Below are 25,836 nucleotides of genomic sequence, written 5' to 3'. Positions count from 1 at the left end.
TGTGATCAGGAAACGTGTTCAAATGTGTCTCAGTTTTCGTCCCCTGGTACTCGGGTGCAACACTCCAGACGCTTTACTAACACTCTCTCCACTTGGAGAGTCAGTGCCTTTAACCTCCTGTATGGCCCAGTTTGCAATTTCTGCGGAAAATGTACAGGAATAGGGAGAACCAATGAGAAACTAGCTGGAGGTGTCTGGACGGGCAAATTTAACTCTCATTTCCCACCAGAAAGAGGAATTAACCAAAGGCTCAGCATGCCGTGCCGGAACCACACTAGGGCCTGAAGCAATCCTGTGGTGTTGCGGCCAGCTCACAAGAAAGCGAGTTGAAGAAAGGAGATCAGGGGCACTGTAATTCACAAACCTGCAGAGTTATAAATGACAGCTATCGTCCAAAAATATATTGAAGTAAGGCTACCAAGAGGACTTGAAAGCGGGGCAGAATTGCAGGAAACCGATTTCAGGAGGTAGACGGGAATTGCATGTAAAGCATAGGAAAAGAGGCAGAACGTCCACAATGATGCACTTGGCCAAAAAGGGCGTATGTGTTCTTTCCTGAATATATTCAGGAAAAAACGCATACGCCCTTTTTGGCCAACCAAGCAGGCTTGCAAAGGAAATCTACACTACAATGAAGTCTCACTGCCCCCCCGTCAAAAGGGCCATCTGAAAAAAGTGTAATATCCAGAAAGGCAGGACAGGGCATGGAGAACTGGGAGCCTTGTTATGCTGATGGGCGGGATGTAAATTGCCAACAGCCACTCTGGAGAAGTGTATGGTGTTTCCTGAAACATCTAAAAAACAAAGCAACAGAGCCTAGGGCACTTCCACTTATGGTCCTATAGCTTAGGGAAATTAAAATAAAAAAGACACAGCCTCCCCAAACTTTGGGACGGCTCTGTTTACAAGAACCTCATTTACGGTACAAGTTCAATATCACAGAAAGCGAAAAATGGATACAGAAATTGTGGTACTTACGTACAATGCAATATCACTCAGCAATGAAATCTATGTCATCAGGCCCGTACCAGCATAATGAGTGGATTCAGGTATGATGATTCTAAGTGAAATAAGTCACACAGAAAAAGAAACACCATAAGATATCACTACTACACGAAAGGTAAACTTGGCTACACAAGAACTGAATTACAAAACAGAACAGGGTCTCAAATGTAGAAAACCAACTTATGCTTGCTTGAGGGGAAAGGTAAGTTGGGGTGCTGCATGAAACCAGAGATTGAAATTAGCACAGATACCGTTCCATAAGCCAAATATGTAATAGACAAGAGCTACTCCTTGCTCAACGAAGTGGACTCAACACCCCATATTATATGCCTAAGAATATACCTGACTAGTAAGAATATTAAAACCTACGGATTTATATGTCTCCGAAAGTGAATCAAGCGTGTGTACAGCAGCATAAACGCAGCAGTGATAGGATTGGTGAGGTTCGGTGAGCAAATGCAGACCCTTTGAAGTCATATTGCATGGTACCCATTCCATGGGTCTCAACTCTCCAAGTTTAAGGGATTCTTCCTTCAGCTAAAACATGCATGTGGAACACAGAGTATGATCCACCGTGTGATCAGGAAACGTCTTCAAATGTGTCTCAGTTTTCGTCCCCTGGTACTCGGGTGCAACACTCCAGACGCTTTACTAACACTCTCTCCACTTGGAGAGTCAGTGCCTTTAACCTCCTGTATGGCCCAGTTTGCAATTTCTGCGGAAAATGTACAGGAATAGGGAGAACCAATGATAAACTAGCTGGAGGTGTCTGGACGGGCAAATTTAACTCTCATTTCCCACCAGGAAGAGGAATTAACCAAAGGCTCAGCGTGCCGTGCCGGATCCACACTAGGGCCTGAAGCAATCCAGCGGTGTTGCGGCCAGCTCACAAAAAAGCGAGTTGAAGAAAGGAGCTCAGGGGCACTGTAATTCACAAACCTGCAGAGTTATAAATGACAGCTATCGTCCAAAAATATATTGAAGTAAGGCTGCCAAGAGGACTTGAAAGTGGTGCAGAATTGCACGAAACCGATTTCAGGAGGTAGACTGGAATTGCATGTAAAGCATAGGAAAAGAGGCAGAACGTCCACAACGATGCACTTGGCCAAAAAGGGCGTATGCGTTTTTTCCTGAATATATTCAGGAAAAAACGCATACGCCCTTTTTGGCCAACCAAGCAAGCTTGCAAAGGAAATCTGCACTACAATGAAGTCTCACTGCAGCCCAGTCAAAAGGGCCATCTGAAAAATGTGTAAAATCCAGAAAGGCAGGGCAGGCCATGGAGAACTGGGAGCCTTGTTATGCTGATGGGCGGGATGTAAATTGCCAACAGCCACTCTGGAGAAGTGTATGGTGTTTCCTGAAACATCTAAAAAACAAATCAACAGAGCCTAGGGCACTTCCACTTATGGTCCTATAGCTTAGGGAAATTAAAATCAAAAAGACACAGCCACCCCAAAGTTTGGGATGGCTCTGTTTACAAGAACCTCGTTTACGGTACAAGTTCAATATCACAGAAAGCGAAAAATGTATAAAGAAGTTGTGGTACTTACGTACAATGCAATATCACTCAGCAATGAAATCTATGTCATCAGGCCCGTAGCAGCATAATGAGTGGATTTAGGTACAATGATTCTAAGTGAAATAAGTCACACAGAAAAAGAAACATCATAAGATATCACTATTACACGGAATGTAAACTTGGCTACAAAGGAACTGAATTACAAAACAGAACAGGGTGTCAAATGTAGAAAACCAACTTATGCTTGCTTAAGGGGAAAGGTGAGTTGGGGTGCTGCATGAAACCAGAGATTGAAATTAGCACAGATACCGTTCCATAAGCCAAATATGTAATAGACAAGAGCTACTCCTTGGTCAACGAAGTGGACTCAACACCCCACATTAAACGCCTAACAATATACCTGACTAGTAAGAATCTTAAAACCTATGGATTTATATGTCTCCGAAAGAGAATCAAGCGTGTGTACAGTGGCATAAACGCAGCAGTGATAGTATTGGTGAGGTTCGGTGAGCAAATGCAGACCCTTTGAAGTCATATTGCATGGTACCCATTCCATGGGTCTCAACTCTCCAGGTTTAAGGGATTCTTCCTTCAGCTAAAACATGCATGTGGAACACAGAGTATGATCCACCATGTGATCAGGAAACGTCTTCAAATGTGTCTCAGTTTTAGTCCCCTGTTACTCGGGTGCAACACTCCAGACGCTTTACTAACACTCTCTCCACTTGGAGAGTCAGTGCCTTTAACCTCCTGTATGGCCCAGTTTGCAATTTCTGCGGAAAATGTACAGGAATAGGGAGAACCAATGATAAACTAGCTGGAGGTGTCTGGACGGGCAAATTTAACTCTCATTTCCCACCAGGAAGAGGAATTAACCAAAGGCTCAGCGTGCCGTGCCGGATCCACACTAGGGCCTGAAGCAATCCTGCGGTGTTGCGGCCAGCTCACAAAAAAGCGAGTTGAAGAAAGGAGATCAGGGGCACTGTAATTCACAAACCTGCAGAGTTATAAATGACAGCTATCGTCCAAAAATATATTGAAGTAAGGCTGCCAAGAGGACTTGAAAGCGGGGCAGAATTGCAGGAAACCGATTTCAGGAGGTAGACAGGAATTGCATGTAAAGCATAGGAAAAGAGGCAGAACGTCCACAATGATGCACTTGGCCAAAAAGGGCGTATGCGTTTTTTCCTGAATATATTCAGGAAAAAACGCATACGCCCTTTTTGGCCAACCAAGCAAGCTTGCAAAGGAAATCTGCACTACAATGAAGTCTCACTGCCCCCCGGTCAAAAGGGCCATCTGAAATATGTGTAAAATCCAGAAAGGCAGGACAGGCCATGGAGAACTGGGAGCCTTGTTATGCTGGTGGGCGTGATGTAAATTGCCAACAGCCACTCTGGAGAAGTGTATGGTGTTTCCTGAAACATCTAAAAAACAAAGCAACAGAGCCTAGGACACTTCCACTTATGGTCCTATAGTTTAGGGAAATTAAAATCAAAAAGACACGGTCACCCCAAAGTTTGGGACAGCTCTGTTTACAAGAACCTCGTTTACGGTACAAGTTCAATATCACAGAAAGCGAAAAATGGATAAAGAATTTGTGGTACTTACGTACAATGCAATATCACTCAGCAATGAAATCTATGTCATCAGGCCCGTAGCAGCATAATGAGTGGATTCAGGTACGATGATTCTAAGTGAAATAAGTCACACAGAAAAAGAAACATCATAAGATATCACCAATACACGGAATGTAAACTTGGCTACATAGGAACTGAATTACAAAACAGAACAGGGTCTCAAATGTAGAAAACCAACTTATGCTTGCTTAAGGGGAAAGGTGAGTTGGGGTGCTGCATGAAACCAGAGATTGAAATTAGCACAGATACCGTTCCATAAGCCAAATATGCAATAGACAAGAGCTACTCCTTGCTGAACGAAGTGGACTCAACACCCCATATTAAACGCCTAAGAATATACCTGACTAGAAATAATCTTAAAACCTACGGATTTATATGTCTCCGAAAGAGAATCAAGCGTGTGTACAGCGGCATAAACGCAGCAGTGATAGGATTGGTGAGGTTCGGTGAGCAAATGCAGACCCTTTGAAGTCATATTGCATGGTACCCATTCCATGGGTCTCAACTCTCCAGGTTTAAGGGATTCTTCCTTCAGCTAAAACATGCATGTGGAACACAGAGTATGATCCACCGTGTGATCGGGAAACGTGTTCAAATGTGTCTCAGTTTTCGTCCCCTGGTACTCGGGTGCAACATTCCAGACGCTTTACTAACACTCTCCCCACTTGGAGAGTCAGTGCCTTTAACCTCCTGTTTGGCCCAGTTTGTAATTTCTGTGGAAAATGAACAGGAATAGGGAGAACGAAAGAGAGACTAGCTGGAGGTGTCTGGACGGGCAAATTTAACTCTCATTTCCCACCAGGAAGAGGAATTAACCAAAGGCTCAGCGTGCCGTGCCGGAACTACACTAGGGCTTGAAGCAATCCTGCGGTGTTGGGGCCAGCTCACAACAAAGGGAGTTGAAGAAACGAGCTCAGGGGCACTGTAATTCACAAACCTGCAGAGTTATAAATGACAGCTATCGTCCAAAAATATATTGAAGTAAGGCTGCCAAGAGGACTTGAAAGCGGGGCAGAATTGCAGGAAACCGATTTCAGGAGGTAGACGGTAATTGCATGTAAAGCATAGGAAAAGAGCCAGAACGTCCACAATGATGCACTTGGCCAAAAAGGGCGTATGCGTTTTTTCCTGAATATATTCAGGAAAAACCGCATAAGCCATTTTTGGCCAACCAAGCAAGCTTGCAAAGGAAATCTGCACTACAATGAAGTCTCACTGCCCCCCGGTCAAAAGGGCCATCTGAAAAAAGTGTAAAATCCAGAAAGGCAAGACAGGACATGGAGAATTGGGAGCCTTGTTATGCTGATGGGCGGGATGTAAATTGCCAACAGCCACTCTGGAGAAGTGTATGCTGTTTCCTGAAACATCTAAAAAACAAAGCAACAGAGCCTAGGGCACTTCCACTTATGGTCCTATAGCTTAGGGAAATTAAAATCAAAAAGACACAGCCACCCCAAAGTTTGGGACGGCTCTGTTTACAAGAACCTTGTTTACGGTACAAGTTCAATATCACAGAAAGCGAAAAATGGATAAAGAAGTTGTGGTACTTACGTACAATGCAATATCACTCAGCAATGAAATCTATGTCATCAGGCCCGTAGCAGCATAATGAGTGGATTAAGGTACGATGATTGTAAGTGAAATAAGTCACACAGAAAAAGTAACATCATAAGATATCACTACTACACGGAATGTAAACTTGGCTACACAGGAACTGAATTACAAAACAGAACAGGGTGTCAAATGTAGAAAACCAACTTATGCTTGCTTAAGGGGAAAGGTGAGTTGGGGTGCTGCATGAAACCAGAGATTGAAATTAGCACAGATACTGTTCTATAAGCCAAATATGCAAGAGACTAGAGCTACTCCTTGCTGAACGAAGTGGACTCAACACCCCATATTAAACGCCTAAGAATATACCTGACTAGAAATAATCTTAAAACCTACGGATTTATATGTCTCCGAAAGAGAATCAAGCGTGTGTACAGTGGCATAAACGCAGCAGTGATAGGATTGGTGAGGTTAGGTGAGCAAATGCAGACCCTTTGAAGTCATATTGCATGGTACCCATTCCATGGGTCTCAACTCTCCAGGTTTAAGGGATTTTTCCTTCAGCTAAAACATGCATGTGGAACCCAGAGTATGATCCACCGTGTGATCGGGAAACGTGTTCAAATGTGTCTCGTTTTCGTCCCTGGTACTCGGGTGCAACATTCCAGATGCTTTACTAACACTCTCCCCACTTGGAGAGTCAGTGCCTTTAACCTCCTGTTTGGCCCAGTTTGTAATTTCTGTGGAAGATGAACAGGAAGATGGAGAACCAAGGAGAGACTAGCTGGAGGTGTCTGGAAGGGCAAATTTAACTCTCATTTCCCACCAGGAAGAGGAATTAACCAAAGGCTCAGCGTGCCATGCCGGAACCACACTAGGGTCTGAAGCAATCCAGCGGTGTTGCGGCCAGCTCACAAAAAAGCGAGTTGAAGAAAGGAGCTCAGGGACACTGTAATTCACAACCCTACTGAGTTATAAATGACACTTATCGTCCAAAAATATATTGAAGTAAGGCTGCCAAGAGGACTTGAAAGCGGGGCAGAATTGCAGGAAACCGATTTCAGGAGGTAGACTGGAATTGCATGTAAAGCATAGGAAAAGAGGCAGAACGTCCACAATGATGCACTTGGCCAAAAAGGGCGTATGCTTTCTTTCCTGAATATATTCAGGAAAAAACGCATACGCCCTTTTTGGCCAACCAAGCAAGCTTGCAAAGGAAATCTGCACTACAATGAAGTCTCACTGCCCCCCGGTCAAAAGGGCCATCTGAAAAAAGTGTAAAATCCAGAAAGGCAGGACAGGCCATGGAGAACTGGGAGCCTTGTTATGCTGATGGGCGGGATGTAAATTGCCAACAGCCACTCTGGAGAAGTGTATGGTGTTTCCTGAAACATCCAAAAAACAAAGCAACAGAGCCTAGGGAACTTCCACTTATGGTCCTATAGCTTAGGGAAATTAAAATCAAAAAGACACAGCCACCCCAAGTTTGGGACGGCTCTGTTTACAAGAACCTCGTTTACGGTACAAGTTCAATATCACAGAAAGCGAAAAATGGATAAAGAAGTTGTGGTACTTACGTACAATGCAATATCACTCAGCAATGAAATCTATGTCATCAGGCCTGTAGCAGCATAATGACTGGATTCAGGTACGATGATTCTAAGTGAAATAAGTCACACAGAAAAAGAAACATCATAAGGTATCACTAATACATGGAATGTAAACTTGGCTACACAGGAACTGAATTACAAAGCAAAACAGGGTCTCAAATGTAGAAAACCAACTTATGCTTGCTTAAGGGGAAAGGTGAGTTGGGGTGCTGCATAAAACCAGAGATTGAAATTAGCACAGATACCGTTCCATAAGCCAAATATGTAATAGACAAGAGCTATTCCTTACTCAACGAAGTGGACTCAACACCCCATATTAAACGCCTAAGAATATACCTGACTAGTAAGAATCTTAAAACCTATGGATTTATATGTCTCCGAAAGAGAATCAAGCGTGTGTACAGCGGCATAAACGCAGCAGTGATAGGATTGGTGAGGTTCGGTGAGCAAATGCAGACCCTTTGAAGTCATATTGCATGGTACCCATTACATCAGTCTCAACTCTCTAGGTCTAAGGGATTCTTCCTTCAGCTAAAACATCCATGTGGAACCAAGAGTATGATCCACCATGTGATCGGGAAATGTGTTCAAATGTGTCTCAGTTTTAGTCCCCTGGTACTAGGGTGCAACACTCCAGACGCTTTACTAACACTCTCCCCACTTGGAGAGTCAGTGCCTTTAACCTCCTGTTTGGCCCAGTTTGCAATTTCTGTGGAAGATGAACAGGAATAGTGAGAACCAATGAGAGACTAGCTCGAGGTGTCTGGACGGGCAAATTTAACTCTCATTTCCCACCAGGAAGAGGAATTAACCAAAGGTTCAGCATGCCGTGCCAGAACCAAACTAGGGCCTGAAGCAATCCTGCAGTGTTGCGGCCAGCTCACAAGAAAGCGAGTTGAAGAAAGGAGCTCAGGGGCACTGTAATTCACAAACCTGCAGAGTTATAAATGACAGGTATCTTCCAAAAATATATTGAAGTAAGGCTGCCAAGAGGAGTTGAAAGCGTGGCAGAATTGCAGGAAACCGATTTCAGGAGGTAGACTGGAATTGTATGTAAAGCATAGGAAAAGAGGCAGAACGGCCACAATGATGCACTTGGCCAAAAAGGGCGTATGCGTTTTTTCCTGAATATATTCAGGAAAAAACGCATACGCCCTTTTTGGCCAACCAAGCAAGCTTGCAAAGGAAATCTGCACTACAATGAAGTCTCACTGCCCCCCGGTCAAAAGGGCCATCTGAAAAAAGTGTAAAATCCAGAAAGGCAGGACAGGCCATGGAGAACTGGGAGCCTTGTTATGCTGATGGGCGTGATGTAAATTGCCAACAGCCACTCTGGAGAAGTGTATGGTGTTTCCTGAAACATCCAAAAAACAAAGCAACAGAGCCTAGGGCACTTCCACTTATGGTCCTATAGCTTAGGGAAATTAAAATCAAAAAGACACAGCCACCCTAAAGTTTGGGACGGCTCTGTTTGCAAGAACCTCGTTTACGGTACAAGTTCAATATCACAGAAAGCGAAAAATGGATAAAGAAGTTGTGGTACTTACGTACAATGCAATATCAGTCAGCAATGAAATCTATGTCATCAGGCCCGTAGCAGCATAATGAATGGATTCAGGTACGATGATTCTAAGTGAAATAAGTCACACAGAAAAAGAAACATCATAAGATATCACTAATACATGGAATGTAAACTTGGCTACACAAGAACTGAATTACAAAACAGAACAGAGTGTCAAATGTGGAAAACCAACTTAGGCTTGCTTAAGGGGAAGGGTGAGTTGGGGTGCTGCATAAAACCAGAGATTGAAATTAGCACAGATACCGTTCCATAAGCCAAATATGTAATAGACAAGAGCTACTCCTTGCTCAACGAAGTGGACTCAACACCCCATATTAAACGCCTAAGAATATACCTGACTAGTAAGAATCTTAAAACCTTTGAATTTATGTCTCCGAAAGAGAATCAAGCGTGTGTACAGCGGCATAAACGCAGCAGTGATAGGATTGGTGAGGTTCGGTGAGCAAATGCAGACCCTTTGAAGTCATATTGCATGGTACCCATTCCATGGGTCTCAACTCTCCAGGTTTAAGGGATTCTTCCTTCAGCTAAAACATGCATGTGGAACACAGAGTATGATCCACCGTGTGATCGGGAAACGTGTTCAAATGTGTCTCAGTTTTCGTCCCCTGGTACTCGGGTGCAACACTCCACACGCTTTACTAACACTCTCCCCACTGGGAGAGTCAGTGCCTTTAACCTCCTGTATGGCCCAGTTTGCAATTTCTGCGGAAAATGTTCAGGAATAGGGAGAACCAATGAGAAACTAGCTGGAGGTGTCTGGACGGGCAAATTTAACTCTCATTTCCCACCAGGAAGAGGAATTAACCAAAGGCTCAGCGTGCCGTGCCGGATCCACACTAGGACCAGAAGCAATCCTTTGGTGTTGCAGCCAGCTTACAAGAAAGCGAGTTGAAGAAAGGAGCTCAGGGGCACTGTAATTCACAAACCTGCAGAGTTATAAATGACAGCTATCTTCCAAAAATATATTGAAGTAAGGCAGCCAAGAGGAGTTGAAAGCGGAGCAGAATTGCAGGAAACCGATTTCAGGAGGCAGACAGGAATTGCATGTAAAGCATAGGAAAAGAGGCAGAACGTCCACAATGATGCACTTGGCCAAAAAGGGCGTATGCGTTTTTTCCTGAATATATTCAGGAAAAAACGCATACGCCCTTTTTGGCCAACCAAGAAAGCTTGCAAAGGAAATCTGCACTACAATGAAGTCTCACAGCCCCCCGGTCAAAAGGGCCATCTGAAAAAAGTGTAAAATCCAGAAAGGCAGGACAGGCCATGGAGAACTGGGAGCCTATTTATGCTGATGGGCGGGATGTAAATTGCCAGCAGCCACTCTGGAGAAGTGTATAGTGTTTCCTGAAACATCCAAAAAACAAAGCAACAGAGCCTAGGGCACTTCCACTTATGGTCCTATAGCTTAGGGAAATTAAAATCAAAAAGACACAGCCACCCCAATGTTTGGGATGGCTCTGTTTACAAGAACCTCGTTTACGGTACAAGTTCAATATCATAGAAAGCGAAAAATGTATAAAGAAGTTGTGGTACTTACGTACAATGCAATATCACTCAGCAATGAAATCTATGTCATCAGGCCCGTAGCAGCATAATGAGTGGATTCAGGTACAATGATTCTAAGTGAAATAAGTCACACAGAAAAAGAAACATGATAAGATATCACTATTACACGGAATGTAAACTTGGCTACACAGGAACTGAATTACAAAACAGAACAGGGTGTCAAATGTAGAAAACCAACTTATGCTTGCTTAAGGGGAAAGGTGAGTTGGGGTCCTGCATACAACAAGAGATTGAAATTAGCACAGATACCGTTCCATAAGCCAAATATGTAATAGACAAGAGCTACTCCTTGCTCAACGAAGTGGACTCAACACCCCATATTAAACGCCTAACAATATACCTGACTAATAAGAATCTTAAAACCTATGGATATATATGTCTCCGAAAGAGAATCAAGCATGTGTATAGTGGCATAAACGCAGCAGTGATAGTATTGGTGAGGTTCGGTGAGCAAATGCAGACCCTTTGAAGTCATATTGCATGGTACCCATTTCATGGGTCTCAACTCTCCAGGTTTAAGGGATTCTTCCTTCAGCTAAAACATGCATGTGGAACACAGAGTATGATCCACCGTGTGATCAGGAAACGTGTTCAAATGTGTCTCAGTTTTCGTCCCCTGTTACTCGGGTGCAACACTCCAGACGCTTTACTAACACTCTCCCCACTTGGAGAGTCAGTGCCTTTAACCTCCTGTATGGCCCAGTTTGCAATTTCTGCGGAAAATGTACAGGAATAGGGAGAACCAATGAGAAACTAGCTGGAGGTGTCTGGACGGGCAAATTTAACTCTCATTTCCCACCAGAAAGAGGAATTAACCAAAAGCTCAGCATGCCGTGCCGGAACCACACTAGGGCCTGAAGCAATCCTGTGGTGTTGCGGCCAGCTCACAAGAAAGCGAGTTGAAGAAAGGAGATCAGGGGCACTGTAATTCACAAACCTGCAGAGTTATAAATGACAGCTATCGTCCAAAAATATATTGAAGTAAGGCTGCCAAGAGGACTTGAAAGCGGGGCAGAATTGCAGGAAACCGATTTCAGGAGGTAGACGGGAATTGCATGTAAAGCATAGGAAAAGAGGCAGAACGTCCACAATGATGCACTTGGCCAAAAAGGGCGTATGTGTTCTTTCCTGAATATATTCAGGAAAAAACGCATACGCCCTTTTTGGCCAACCAAGCAGGCTTGCAAAGGAAATCTACACTACAATGAAGTCTCACTGCCCCCCCGTCAAAAGGGCCATCTGAAAAAAGTGTAATATCCAGAAAGGCAGGACAGGGCATGGAGAATTGGGAGCCTTGTTATGCTGATGGGCGGGATGTAAATTGCCAACAGCCACTCTGGAGAAGTGTATGGTGTTTCCTGAAACATCTAAAAAACAAAGCAACAGAGCCTAGGGCACTTCCACTTATGGTCCTATAGCTTAGGGAAATTAAAATAAAAAAGACACAGCCTCCCCAAACTTTGGGACGGTTCTGTTTACAAGAACCTCATTTACGGTACAAGTTCAATATCACAGAAAGCGAAAAATGGATACAGAAATTGTGGTACTTACGTACAATGCAATATCACTCAGCAATGAAATCTATGTCATCAGGCCCGTAGCAGCATAATGAGTGGATTCAGGTATGATGATTCTAAGTGAAATAAGTCACACAGAAAAAGAAACACCATAAGATATCACTACTACACGGAAGGTAAACTTGGCTACACAAGAACTGAATTACAAAACAGAACAGGGTCTCAAATGTAGAAAACCAACTTATGCTTGCTTGAGGGGAAAGGTAAGTTGGGGTGCTGCATGAAACCAGAGATTGAAATTAGCACAGATACCGTTCCATAAGCCAAATATGTAATAGACAAGAGCTACTCCTTGCTCAACGAAGTGGACTCAACACCCCATATTATATGCCTAAGAATATACCTGACTAGTAAGAATATTAAAACCTACGGATTTATATGTCTCCGAAAGAGAATCAAGCGTGTGTACAGCAGCATAAACGCAGCAGTGATAGGATTGGTGAGGTTCGGTGAGCAAATGCAGACCCTTTGAAGTCATATTGCATGGTACCCATTCCATGGGTCTCAACTCTCCAAGTTTAAGGGATTCTTCCTTCAGCTAAAACATGCATGTGGAACACAGAGTATGATCCACCGTGTGATCAGGAAACGTCTTCAAATGTGTCTCAGTTTTCGTCCCCTGGTACTCGGGTGCAACACTCCAAACGCTTTACTAACACTCTCTCCACTTGGAGAGTCAGTGCCTTTAACCTCCTGTATGGCCCAGTTTGCAATTTCTGCGGAAAATGTACAGGAATAGGGGGAACCAATGATAAACTAGCTGGAGGTGTCTGGACGGGCAAATTTAACTCTCATTTCCCACCAGGAAGAGGAATTAACCAAAGGCTCAGCGTGCCGAGCCGGATCCACACTAGGGCCTGAAGCAATCCAGCGGTGTTGCGGCCAGCTCACAAAAAAGCGAGTTGAAGAAAGGAGCTCAGGGGCACTGTAATTCACAAACCTGCAGAGTTATAAATGACAGCTATCGTCCAAAAATATATTGAAGTAAGGCTGCCAAGAGGACTTGAAAGTGGTGCAGAATTGCACGAAACCGATTTCAGGAGGTAGACGGGAATTGCATGTAAAGCATAGGAAAAGAGGCAGAACGTCCACAACGATGCACTTGGCCAAAAAGGGCGTATGCGTTTTTTCCTGAATATATTCAGGAAAAAACGCATACGCCCTTTTTGGCCAACCAAGCAAGCTTGCAAAGGAAATCTGCACTACAATGAAGTCTCACTGCCGCCCAGTCAAAAGGGCCATCTGAAAAATGTGTAAAATCCAGAAAGGCAGGGCAGGCCATGGAGAACTGGGAGCCTTGTTATGCTGATGGGCGGGATGTAAATTGCCAACAGCCACTCTGGAGAAGTGTATGGTGTTTCCTGAAACATCTAAAAAACAAAGCAACAGAGCCTAGGGCACTTCCACTTATGGTCCTATAGCTTAGGGAAATTAAAATCAAAAAGACACAACCACCCCAAAGTTTGGGACGGCTCTGTTTACAAGAACCTCGTTTATGGTACAAGTTCAATATCACAGAAAGCGAAAAATGGATAAAGAAGTTGTGGTACTTACGTACAATGCAATATCACTCAGCAATGAAATCTATGCCATCAGGCACGTAGAAACATAATGAGTGGATTCAGGTACGATGATTCTAAGTGAAATAAGTCACACAGAAAAAGAAACATCATAAGATATCACCAATACACGGAATGTAAACTTGGCTACACAGGAACTGAATTACAAAACAGAACAGGGTCTCAAATGTAGAAAACCAACTTATGCTTGCTTAAGGGGAAAGGTGAGTTGGGGTGCTGCATGAAACCAGAGATTGAAATTAGCACAGATACCGTTCCATAAGCCAAATATGCAATAGACAAGAGCTACTCCTTGCTGAACGAAGTGGACTCAACACCCCATATTAAACGCCTAAGAATATACCTGACTAGTAAGAATATTAAAACCTACGGATTTATATGTCTCCGAAAGAAAATCAAGCGTGTGTACAGCGGCATAAACGCAGCAGTGATAGTATTGGTGAGGTTCGGTGAGCAAATGCAGACCCTTTGAAGTCATATTGCATGGTACCCATTCCATGGGTCTCAACTCTCCAGGTTTAAGGGATTCTTCCTTCAGCTAAAACATGCATGTGGAACACAGAGTATGATCCACCGTGTGATCGGGAAACGTGTTCAAATGTGTCTCAGTTTTCTTCCCCTGGTACTTGGGTGCAACACTCCAGACGCTTTACTAACACTCTCCCCACTTGGAGAGTCAGTGCCTTTAACCTCCTGTATGGCCCAGTTTGCAATTTCTGCGGAAAATGTTCAGGAATAGGGAGAACCAATGAGAAACTACCTGGAGGTGTCTGGACGGGCAAATTTAACTCTCATTTCCCACCAGGAAGAGGAATTAACCAAAGGCTCTGCGTGCCGTGCCGGATCCACACTAGGACCAGAAGCAATCCTTTGATGTTGCAGCCAGCTCACAAGAAAGCGAGTTGAAGAAAGGAGCTCAGGGGCACTGTAATTCACAAACCTGCAGAGTTATAAATGACAGCTATCGTCCAAAAATATTTTGAAGTAAGGCTGCCAAGAGGATTTGAAAGCGGGGCAGAATTGCAGGAAACCGATTTCAGGAGGTAGACAGGAATTGCATGTAAAGCATAGGAAAAGAGGCAGAACGTCCACAATGATGCACTTGGCCAAAAAGGGCGTATGCGTTTTTTCCTGAATATATTCAGGAAAAAACGCATACGCCCTTTTTGGCCAACCAAGAAAGCTTGCAAAGGAAATCTGCACTACAATGAAGTCTCACTGCCCCCCGGTCAAAAGGGCCATCTGAAATATGTGTAAAATCCAGAAAGGCAGGACAGGCCATGGAGAACTGGGAGCCTTGTTATGCTGGTGGGCGTGATGTAAATTGCCAACAGCCACTCTGGAGAAGTGTATGGTGTTTCCTGAAACATCTAAAAAACAAAGCAACAGAGCCTAGGGCACTTCCACTTATGGTCCTATAGTTTAGGGAAATTAAAATCAAAAAGACACAGCCACCCCAAAGTCTGGGAAGGCTCTGTTTACAAGAACCTCGTTTACCGTACAAGTTCAATATCACAGAAAGCGAAAAATGGATACAGAAGTTGTGGTACTTACATACAATGCAATATTACTCAGCAATGAAATCTATGTCATCAGGCCCATAGCAGCATAATGAGTGGATTCAGGTATGATGATTCTAAGTGAAATAAGTCACACAGAAAAAGAAACACCATAAAATATCACTACTGCACGGAAGGTAAACTTGGCTACACAAGAACTGAATTACAAAACAGAACAGTGTCTCAAATGTAGAAAACCAACTTATGCTTGCTTGAGGGGAAAGGTGAGTTGGGGTGCTGCATGAAACCAGAGATTGAAATTAGCACAGATACCGTTCCATAAGCCAAATATGTAATAGACAAGAGCTACTCCTTGCTCAACGAAGTGGACTCAACACCCCATATTAAACGCCAAAGAATATACCTGACTAGTAAGAATATTAAAACCTACGGATTTATATGTCTCCGAAAGAGAATCAAGCGTGTGTACAGCAGCATAAACGCAGCAGTGATAGGATTGGTGAGGTTCGGTGAGCAAATGCAGACCCTTTGAAGTCATATTGCATGGTACCCATTCCATGGGTCTCAACTCTCCAAGTTTAAGGGATTCTTCCTTCAGCTAAAACATGCATGTGGAACACAGAGTATGATCCACCGTGTGATCAGGAAACGTGTTCAAATGTGTCTCAGTTTTCGTCCCCTGGTACTCGGGTGCAACACTCCAGACGCTTTACTAACACTCTCCCCACTTGGAGAGTCAGTGCCTTTAACCTCCTGTTTGGCCCAGTTTGTAATTTCTGTGGAAAATGAACAGGAATAGGGAGAACGAAAGAGAGACTATCTGTAGGTGTCTGGACGGGCAAATTTAACTCTCATTTCCCACCAGGAAGAGGAATTAACCAAAGGCTCAGCGTGCCGTGCCGGAACCACACTAGGGCCTGAAGCAATCCTGCGGTGTTGCGGCCAGCTCACAAGAAAGCGAGTTGAAGAAACGAGCTCAGGGGCACTGTAATTCACAAACCTGCAGAGTTATAAATGACAGCTATCGTCCAAAAATATATTGAAGTAAGGCTGCCAAGAGGACTTGAAAGTGGGGCAGAATTGCAGGAAATCGATTTCAGGAGGTACACTGGAATTGCATGTAAAGCATAGGAAAAGAGGCAGAACGTCCACAATGATGCACTTGGCCAAAAAGGGCGTATGCATTTTTTCCTGAATATATTCAGGAAAAAACGCATACGCCCTTTTTGGCCAACCAAGCAAGCTTGCAAAGGAAATCTGCACTACAATGAAGTCTCACTGCCCCCCGGTCAAAAGGGCCATCTGAAAAAAGTGTAAAATCCAGAAAGGCAGGACAGGCCATGGAGAACTGGGAGCCTTGTTATGCTGGTGGGCGTGATGTAAATTGCCAACAGCCACTCTGGAGAAGTGTATGGTGTTTCCTGAAACATCTAAAAAACAAAGCAACAGAGCCTAGGGCACTTCCACTTATGGTCCTATAGCTTAGGGAAATTAAAATCAAAAAGACACAGCCACCCCAAAGTTTGGGCCGGCTCTGTTTACAAGAACCTCGTTTATGTTACAAGTTCAATATCACAGAAAGCAAAAAATGGATAAAGAAGTTGTGGTACTTACGTACAATGCAATATCACTCAGCAATGAAATCTATGTCATCAGGCCCGTAGCAGCATAATGAGTGGATGCAGGTATGATGAGTCTAAGTGAAATAAGTCACACAGAAAAAGAAACATCATAAGATATCACTACTACACGGAATGTAAACTTGGCAACACAGGAACTGAATTACAAAACAGAACAGGGTGTCAAATGTAGAAAACCAACTTATGCTTGCTTAAGGGGAAAGGTGAGTTGGGGTGCTGCATGAAACCAGAGATTGAAATTAGCACAGATACTGTTCCATAAGCCAAATATGCAATAGACTAGAGCTACTCCTTGCTGAACGAAGTGGACTCAACACCCCATATTAAACGCCTAAGAATATACCTGACTAGAAATAATCTTAAAACCTACGGATTTATATGTCTCCGAAAGAGAATCAAGCGTGTGTACAGCGGCATAAACGCAGCAGTGATAGGATTGGTGAGGTTAGGTGAGCAAATGCACACCCTTTGAAGTCATATTGCATGGTACCCATTCCATGGGTCTCAACTCTCCAGGTTTAAGGGATTCTTCCTTCAGCTAAAACATGCATGTGGAACACAGAGTATGATCCACCGTGTGATCAGGAAACGTGTTCAAATGTGTCTCAGTTTTCGTCCCCTGGTACTCGGGTGCAACATTCAAGACGCTTTACTAGCACTCTCCCCACTTGGAGAGTCAGTGTCTTTAAACTCCTGTTTGGCCCAGTTTGCAATTTCTGCGGAAAATGTACAAGAATAGGGAGAACCAATGAGAAACTAGCTGGAGGTGTCTGGACGGGCAAATTTAACTCTCATTTCCCACCAGAAAGAGGAATTAACAAAAGGCTCACCAGCCTTGCCGGAACCACACTAGGGCCTGAAGCAATCCTGCGGTGTTGCGGCCAGCTCACAAGAAAGCGAGTTGAAGAAAGGAGCTCAGGGGCACTGTAATTCACAAACCTGCAGAGTTATAAATGACAGCTATCGTCGAAAAATATATTGAAGTAAGGCTGCCAAGAGGACTTGAAAGTGGTGCAGAATTGCACGAAACCGATTTCAGGAGGTAGACTGGAATTGCATGTAAAGCATAGGAAAAGAGGCAGAACGTCCACAATGATGCACTTGGGCAAAAAGGGCGTATGCGTTTTTTCCTGAATATATTCAGGAAAAAACGCATAAGCCCTTTTTGGCCAACCAAGCAAGCTTGCAAAGGAAATCTGCACTACAATGAAGTCTCACTGCCGCCCAGTTAAAAGGGCCATCTGAAAAATGTGTAAAATCCAGAAAGGCAGGACAGGCCATGGAGAACTGGGAGCCTTGTTATGCTGATGGGCGGGATGTAAACTGCCAACAGCCACTCTGGAGAAATGTATGGTGTTTCCTGAAACATCTAAAAAACAAAGCAACAGAGCCTAGGGCACTTCCACTTATGGTCCTATAGCTTAGGGAAATTAAAATCAAAAAGACACAGCCACCCCAAAGTTTGGGAAGGCTCTGTTTACAAGAACGTCGTTTATGGTACAAGTTCAATATCACAGAAAGCGAAAAATGGATAAAGAAGTTGTGGTACTTAGGTACAATGCAATATCACTCAGCAATGAAATCTATGTCATCAGGCCCGTACCAGCATAATGAGTGGATTAAGGTACGATGATTCTAAGTGAAATAAGTCACACAGAAAAAGAAACATCATAAGATATCACCAATACACGGAATGTAAACTTGGCTACACAGGAACTGAATTACAAAACAGAACAGGGTCTCAAATGTAGAAAACCAACTTATGCTTGCTTAAGGGGAAAGGTGAGTTGGGGTGCTGCATGAAACCAGAGATTGAAATTAGCACAGATACCGTTCCTTAAGCCAAATATGCAATAGACAAGAGCTACTCCTTGCTGAACGAAGTGGACTCAACACCCCATATTAAACGCCTAAGAATATACCTGACTAGAAATAATCTTAAAACCTACGGATTTATATGTCTCCGAAAGAGAATCAAGCGTGTGTACAGTGGCATAAACGCAGCAGTGATAAGATTGGTGAGGTTCGGTGAGCAAATGCAGACCCTTTGAAGTCATATTGCATGGTACCCATTCCATGGGTCTCAACTCTCCAGGTTTAAGGGATTCTTCCTTCAGCTAAAACATGCATGTGGAACGCAGAGTATGATCCACCGTGTGATTCGGAAACGTGTTCAAATGTGTCTCGTTTTCGTCCCCTGGTACTCGGGTGCAACATTCCAGATGCTTTACTAACACTCTCCCCACTTGGAGAGTCAGTGCCTTTAACCTCCTGTTTGGCCCAGTTTGCAATTTCTGTGGAAAATGAACAGGAATAGGGAGAACGAAAGAGAGACTAGCTGGAGGTGTCTGGACGGGCAAATTTAACTCTCATTTCCCACCAGGAAGAGGAATTAACCAAAGGCTCAGCGTGCCGTGCCGGAACTACACTAGGGCCTGAAGCAATCCTGCGGTGTTGCGGCCAGCTCACAAGAAAGCGAGTTGAAGAAAGGAGCTCAGGGGCACTGTAATTCACAAACCTGCAGAGTTATAAATGACAGCTATCGTCCAAAAATATATTGAAGTAAGGCTGCCAAGAGGACTTGAAAGCGGGGCAGAATTGCAGGAAATCGATTTCAGGAGGTACACTGGAATTGCATGTAAAGCATAGGAAAAGAGGCAGAACGTCCACAATGATGCACTTGGCCAAAAAGGGCGTATGCGTTTTTTCCTGAATATATTCAGGAAAAAACGCATACGCCCTTTTTGGCCAACCAAGCAAGCTTGCAAAGGATATATGCACTACAATGAAGTCTCACTGCCTCCTGGTCAAAAGGGCCATCTGAAAAAAGTGTAAAATCCAGAAAGGCAGGACAGGCCATGGAGAACTGGGAGCCTTGTTATGCTGATGGGCGGGATGTAAATTGCCAACAGCCACTCTGGAGAAGTGTATGGTGTTTCCTGAAACATCTAAAAAACAAAGCAACAGAGCCTAGGTCACTTCCACTTATGGTCCTATAGCTTAGGGAAATTAAAATCAAAAAGACACGGTCACCCCAAAGTTTGGGACGGCTCTGTTTACAAGAACCTCGTTTACGGTACAAGTTCAATATCACAGAAAGGGAAAATGGATAAAGATGTTGTGGTACTTACGTACAATGCAATATCACTCAGCAATGAAATCTATGTCATCAGGCCCGTAGCAGCATAATGAGTGGATTCAGGTATGATGATTCTAAGTGAAATAAGTCACACAGAAAAAGAAACACCATAAGATATCACTACTACACGGAAGGTAAACTTGGCTACACAAGAACTGAATTACAAAACAGAACAGGGTCTCAAATGTAGAAAACCAACTTATGCTTGCTTAAGGGGAAAGGTGAGTTGGGGTGCTGCATGAAACCAGAGATTGAAATTAGCACAGATATCGTTCCATAAGCCAAATATGTAATAGACAAGAGCTACTCCTTGCTCAACGAAGTGGACTCAACACCCCATATTAAACGCTTAAGAATACACCTGACTAGAAATAATCTTAAAAACTACGGATATATATGTCTCCGAAAGAGAATCAAGCGTGTGTACAGCGGCATAAACGCAGCAGTGATAGGATTGGTGAGGTTCGGTGAGCAAATGCAGACCCTTTGAAGTCATATTGCATGGTACCCATTCCATGGGTCTCAACTCTCCAAGTTTAAGGGATTCTTCCTTCAGCTAAAACATGCATGTGGAACACAGAGTATGATCCACCGTGTGATCAGGAAACGTGTTCAAATGTGTCTCAGTTTTCGTCCCCTGGTACTCGGGTGCAACACTCCAGACGCTTTACTAACACTCTCCTCACTTGGAGAGTCAGTGCCTTTAACCTCCTGTATGGCCCAGTTTGCAATTTCTGCGGAAAATGTACAGGAATAGGGAGAACCAATGAGAAACTAGCTGGAGGTGTCTGGACGGGCAAATTTAACTCTCATTTCCCACCAGAAAGAGGAATTAACCAAAGGCTCAGCGTGCCGTGCCGGAACCACACTAGGGCCTGAAGCAATCCTACGGTGTTGCGGCCAGCTCACAAGAAAGCGAGTTGAAGAAAGGAGCTCAGGGGCACTGTAATTCACAAACCTGCAGAGTTATAAATGACAGCTATCGTCCAAAAATATATTGAAGTAAGGCTGCCAAGAGGACTTGAAAGCGGGGCAGAATTGCAGGAAACCGATTTCAGGAGGTAGACGGGAATTGCATGTAAAGCATAGGAAAAGAGGCAGAACGTCCACAATGATGCACTTGGCCAAAAAGGGCGTATGCGTTTTTTCCTGAATATATTCAGGAAAAAACGCATACGCCCTTTTTGGCCAACCAAGCAAGCTTGCAAAGGAAATCTGCACTACAATGAAGTCTCACTGCCCCCCGGTCAAAAGGGCCATCTGAAAAAAGTGTAAAATCCAGAAAGGCAGGACAGGCCATGGAGAACTGGGAGCCTTGTTATGCTGGTGGGTGGGATGTAAATTGCCAACAGCCACTCTGGAGAAGTGTATGGTGTTTCCTGAAACATCTAAAAAACAAAGCAACAGAGCCTAGGGCACTTCCACTTATGGTCCTATAGCTTAGGGAAATTAAAATCAAAAAGACACAGCCACCCCAAAGTTTGGGACGGCTCTGTTTACAAGAACCTCGTTTACGGTACAAGTTCAATATCACAGAAAGCGAAAAATGGATAAAGAAGTTGTGGTACTTACGTACAATGCAATATCACTCAGCAATGAAATCTATGTCATCAGGCCCGTAGCAGCATAATGAGTGGATGCAGGTACGATGATTCTAAGTGAAATAAGTCACACAGAAAAAGAAACATCATAAGGTATCACTACTACACGGAATGGAAACTTGGCTACACAGGAACTGAATTACAAAACAGAACAGGGTCTCAAATGTAGAAAACCAACTTACGCTAGCTTAAGGGGAAAGGTGAGTTGGGGTGCTGCATAAAAACAGAGATTGAAATTAGCACAGATACCGTTCCATAAGCCAAATATGTAATAGACAAAAGCTACTCCTTGCTCAACGCAGTGGACTCAACACCCCATATTAAACGCCTAAGAATATACCTGACTAGAAATAATCTTAAAACCTACGGATTTATATGTCTCCGAAAGAGAATCAAGTGTGTGTACGACGGCATAAACGCAGCAGTGATAGGATTGGTGAGGTTCGGTGAGCAAATGCAGACCCTTTGAAGTCATATTGCATGGTACCCATTCCATGGGTCTCAACTCTCCAGGTTTAAAGGATTCTTCCTTCAGCTGAAACATGCATGTGAAACACAGTGTATGATCCACCGTGTGATCAGGAAACGTGTTCAAATGTGTCTCAGTTTTCGTCCCCTGGTACTCGGGTGCAACATTCAAGACGCTTTACTAACACTCTCCCCACTTGGAGAGTCAGTGTCTTTAAACTCCTGTTTGGCCCAGTGTGCAATTTCTGCAGAAAATGTACAGGAATAGGGAGAACCAATGAGAGACTAGCTGGAGGTGTGTGGACGGGCAAATTTAACTCTCATTTCCCACCAGGAAGAGGAATTAACCAAAGGCTCAGCGTGCCGTGCCGGAACTACACTAGGGCCTGAAGCAATCCTGCGGTGTTGCGGCCAGCTCACAAGAAAGCGAGTTGAAGAAAGGAGCTCAGGGGCACTGTAATTCACAAACCTGCAGAGTTATAAATGACAGCTATCGTCCAAAAATATATTGAAGTAAGGCTGCCAAGAGGACTTGAAAGCGGGGCAGAATTGCAGGAAACCGATTTCAGGAGGTAGACGGGAATTGCATGTAAAGCATAGGAAAAGAGGCAGAACGTCCACAATGATGCACTTGGCCAAAAAGGGCGTATGCCTTTTTTCCTGAATATATTCAGGAAAAAACGCATACGCCCTTTTTGGCCAACCAAGCAAGCTTTCAAAGGAAATCTGCACTACAATGAAGTCTCACTGCCCCCCGGTCAAAAGGGCCATCTGAAAAAAGTGTAAAATCCAGAAAGGCAGGACAGGCCATGGAGAACTGGGAGCCTTGTTATGCTGATGGGCGGGATGTAAATTGCCAACAGCCACTCTGGAGAAGTGTATGGTGTTTCCTGAAACATCTAAAAAACAAGCAACAGAGCCTAGGGCACTTCCACTTATGGTCCTATAGCTTAGGGAAATTAAAATCAAAAAGACACAGCCACCCCAAAGTTTGGGACGGCTCTGTTTACAAGAATCTTGTTTACGGTACAAGTTCAATATCACAAAAGCGAAAAATGGATAAAGAAGTTGTGGTACTTACGTACAATGCAATATCACTCAGCAATGAAATCTTGTCATCAGGCCCGTCGCAGCATAATGAGTGGATTCAGCTACGATGATTCTAAGTGAAATAAGTCACACAGAAAAAGAAACATCATAAGATATCACTACTACACGGAATGTAAACTTGGCTACACAGGAACTGAATTACAAAACAGAACAGGGTCTCAAATGTAGAAAACCAACTTATGCTTGCTTAAGGGGAAAGGTGAGTTGGGGTGCTGCATGAAACCAGAGATTGAAATTAGCACAGATACCGTGCCATAAGCCAAATATGTAATAGACAAGAGCTACTCCTTGCTAAACGAAGTGTACTCAACACCCCATATTAAACGCCTAAGAATACACCTGACTAGTAAGAATCTTAAAACCTGTGGATTTATATGTCTCCGAAAGAGAATCAAGCGTGTGTACGGTGGCATAAACGCAGCAGTGATAGGATTGGTGAAGTTCGGTGAGCAAATGCAGACCCTTTGAAGTCATATTGCATGGTACCCATTCCATGGGTCTCAACTCTCCAGGTTTAAGGGATTCTTCCTTCAGCTAAAACATGCATGTGGAACCCAGAGTATGATCCACCGTGTGATCGGGAAACGTGTTCAAATGTGTCTCAGTTTTCGTCCCCTGGTACTCGGGTGCAACATTCCAGACGCTTTACTAACACTCTCCCCACTTGGAGAGTCAGTGCCTTTAAACTCCTGTTTGGCCCAGTTTGCAATTTCTGCGGAAAATGTACAGGAATAGGGAGAACGAAAGAGAGACTAGCTGGAGGTGTTTGGACGGGCAAATTTAACTCTCATTTCCCACCAGGAAGAGAAATTAACCAAAGGTTCAGCGTGCCGTGCCAGAACCACACTAGGGCCTGAAGCAATCCTGCGGTGTTGCGGCTAGCTCACAAGAAAGCGAGTTGAAGAAAGGAGCTCAGGGGCACTGTAATTCACAAACCTGCAGAGTTATAAATGACAGCTATCGTCCAAAAATATATTGAAGTAAGGCTGCCAAGAGGACTTGAAAGCGGGGCAGAATTGCAGGAAACCGATTTCAGGAGGTAGACGGGAATTGCATGTAAAGCATAGGAAAAGAGGCAGAACGTCCACAATGATGCACTTGGCCAAAAAGGGCGTATGCGTTTTTTCCTGAATATATTCAGGAAAAAACGCATACGCCCTTTTTAGCCAACCAAGCAAGCTTGCAAAGGAAATCTGCACTACAATGAAGTCTCACTGCCCCCTGGTCAAAAGGGCCATCTGAAAAAAGTGAAAAATCCAGAAAGGCAAGACAGGACATGGAGAATTGGGAGCCTTGTTATGCTGATGGGCGGGATGTAAATTGCCAACAGCCACTCTGGAGAAGTGTATGCTGTTTCCTGAAACATCTAAAAAACAAAGCAACAGAGCCTAGGGCACTTCCACTTATGGTCCTATAGCTTAGGGATATTAAAATCAAAAAGACACAGCCACCCCAAAGTTTGGGACGGCTCTGTTTACAAGAATCTTGTTTACGGTACAAGTTCAATATCACAAAAGCGAAAAATGGATAAAGAAGTTGTGGTACTTACGTACAATGCAATATCACTCAGCAATGAAATCTTGTCATCAGGCCCGTCGCAGCATAATGAGTGGATTCAGGTACGATGATTCTAAGTGAAATAAGTCACACAGTAAAAGAAACATCATAAGATATCACTACTACACGGAATATAAACTTGGCTACACAAGAACTGAATTACAAAACACAACAGGGTCTCAAATGTAGAACACCAACTTATGCTTGCTTAAGGGGAAAGGTGAGTTGGGGTGCTGCATGAAACCAGAGATTGAAATTAGCACAGATACCGTTCCATAAGCCAAATATGCAATAGACAAGAGCTACTCCTTGCTGAACGAAGTGGACTCAACACCCCATATTAAACGCCTAAGAATATACCTGACTAGAAATAATCTTAAAACCTACGGATTTATATGTCTACGAAAGAGAATCAAGCGTGTGAACGGCGGCATAAACGCAGCAGTGATAGGATTGGTGAGGTTCGGTGAGCAAATGCAGACCCTTTGAAGTCATATTGCATGGTACCCATTCCATGGGTCTCAACTCTCCAAGTTTAAGGGATTCTTCCTTCAGCTAAAACATGCATGTGGAACACAGAGTATGATCCACCGTATGATCAGGAAACGTGTTCAAATGTGTCTCAGTTTTCGTCCCCTGGTACTCGGGTGCAACACTCCAGACGCTTTACTAACACTCACCCCACTTGGAGAGTCAGTGCCTTTAACCTCCTGTATGGCCCAGTTTGCAATTTCTGCGGAAAATGTACAGGAATAGGGAGAACCAATGAGAAACTAGCTGGAGGTGTCTGGACGGGCAAATTTAACTCTCATTTCCGACCAGAAAGAGGAATTAACCAAAGGCTCAGCATGCCGTGCCGGAACCACACTAGGGCCTGAAGCAATCCTGCGGTGTTGCGGCCAGCTCACAAGAAAGCGAGTTGAAGAAAGGAGCTCAGGGGCACTGTAATTCACAAACCTGCAGAGTTATAAATGACAGCTATCGTCCAAAAATATATTGAAGTAAGGCTGCCAAGAGGACTTGAAAGCGGGGCAGAATTGCAGGAAACCGATTTCAGGAGGTAGACGGGAATTGCATGTAAAGCATAGGAAAAGAGGCAGAACGTCCACAATGATGCACTTGGCCAAAAAGGGCGTATGTGTTCTTTCCTGAATATATTCAG

The sequence above is a fragment of the Leucopleurus acutus genome (genome assembly GCF_964270905.1).
Source record: "Leucopleurus acutus genome assembly, chromosome: 1".
Taxonomy (NCBI): Eukaryota; Metazoa; Chordata; class Mammalia; order Artiodactyla; family Delphinidae; genus Leucopleurus; species Leucopleurus acutus.
This window is presented reverse-complemented; position numbering follows the sequence as displayed.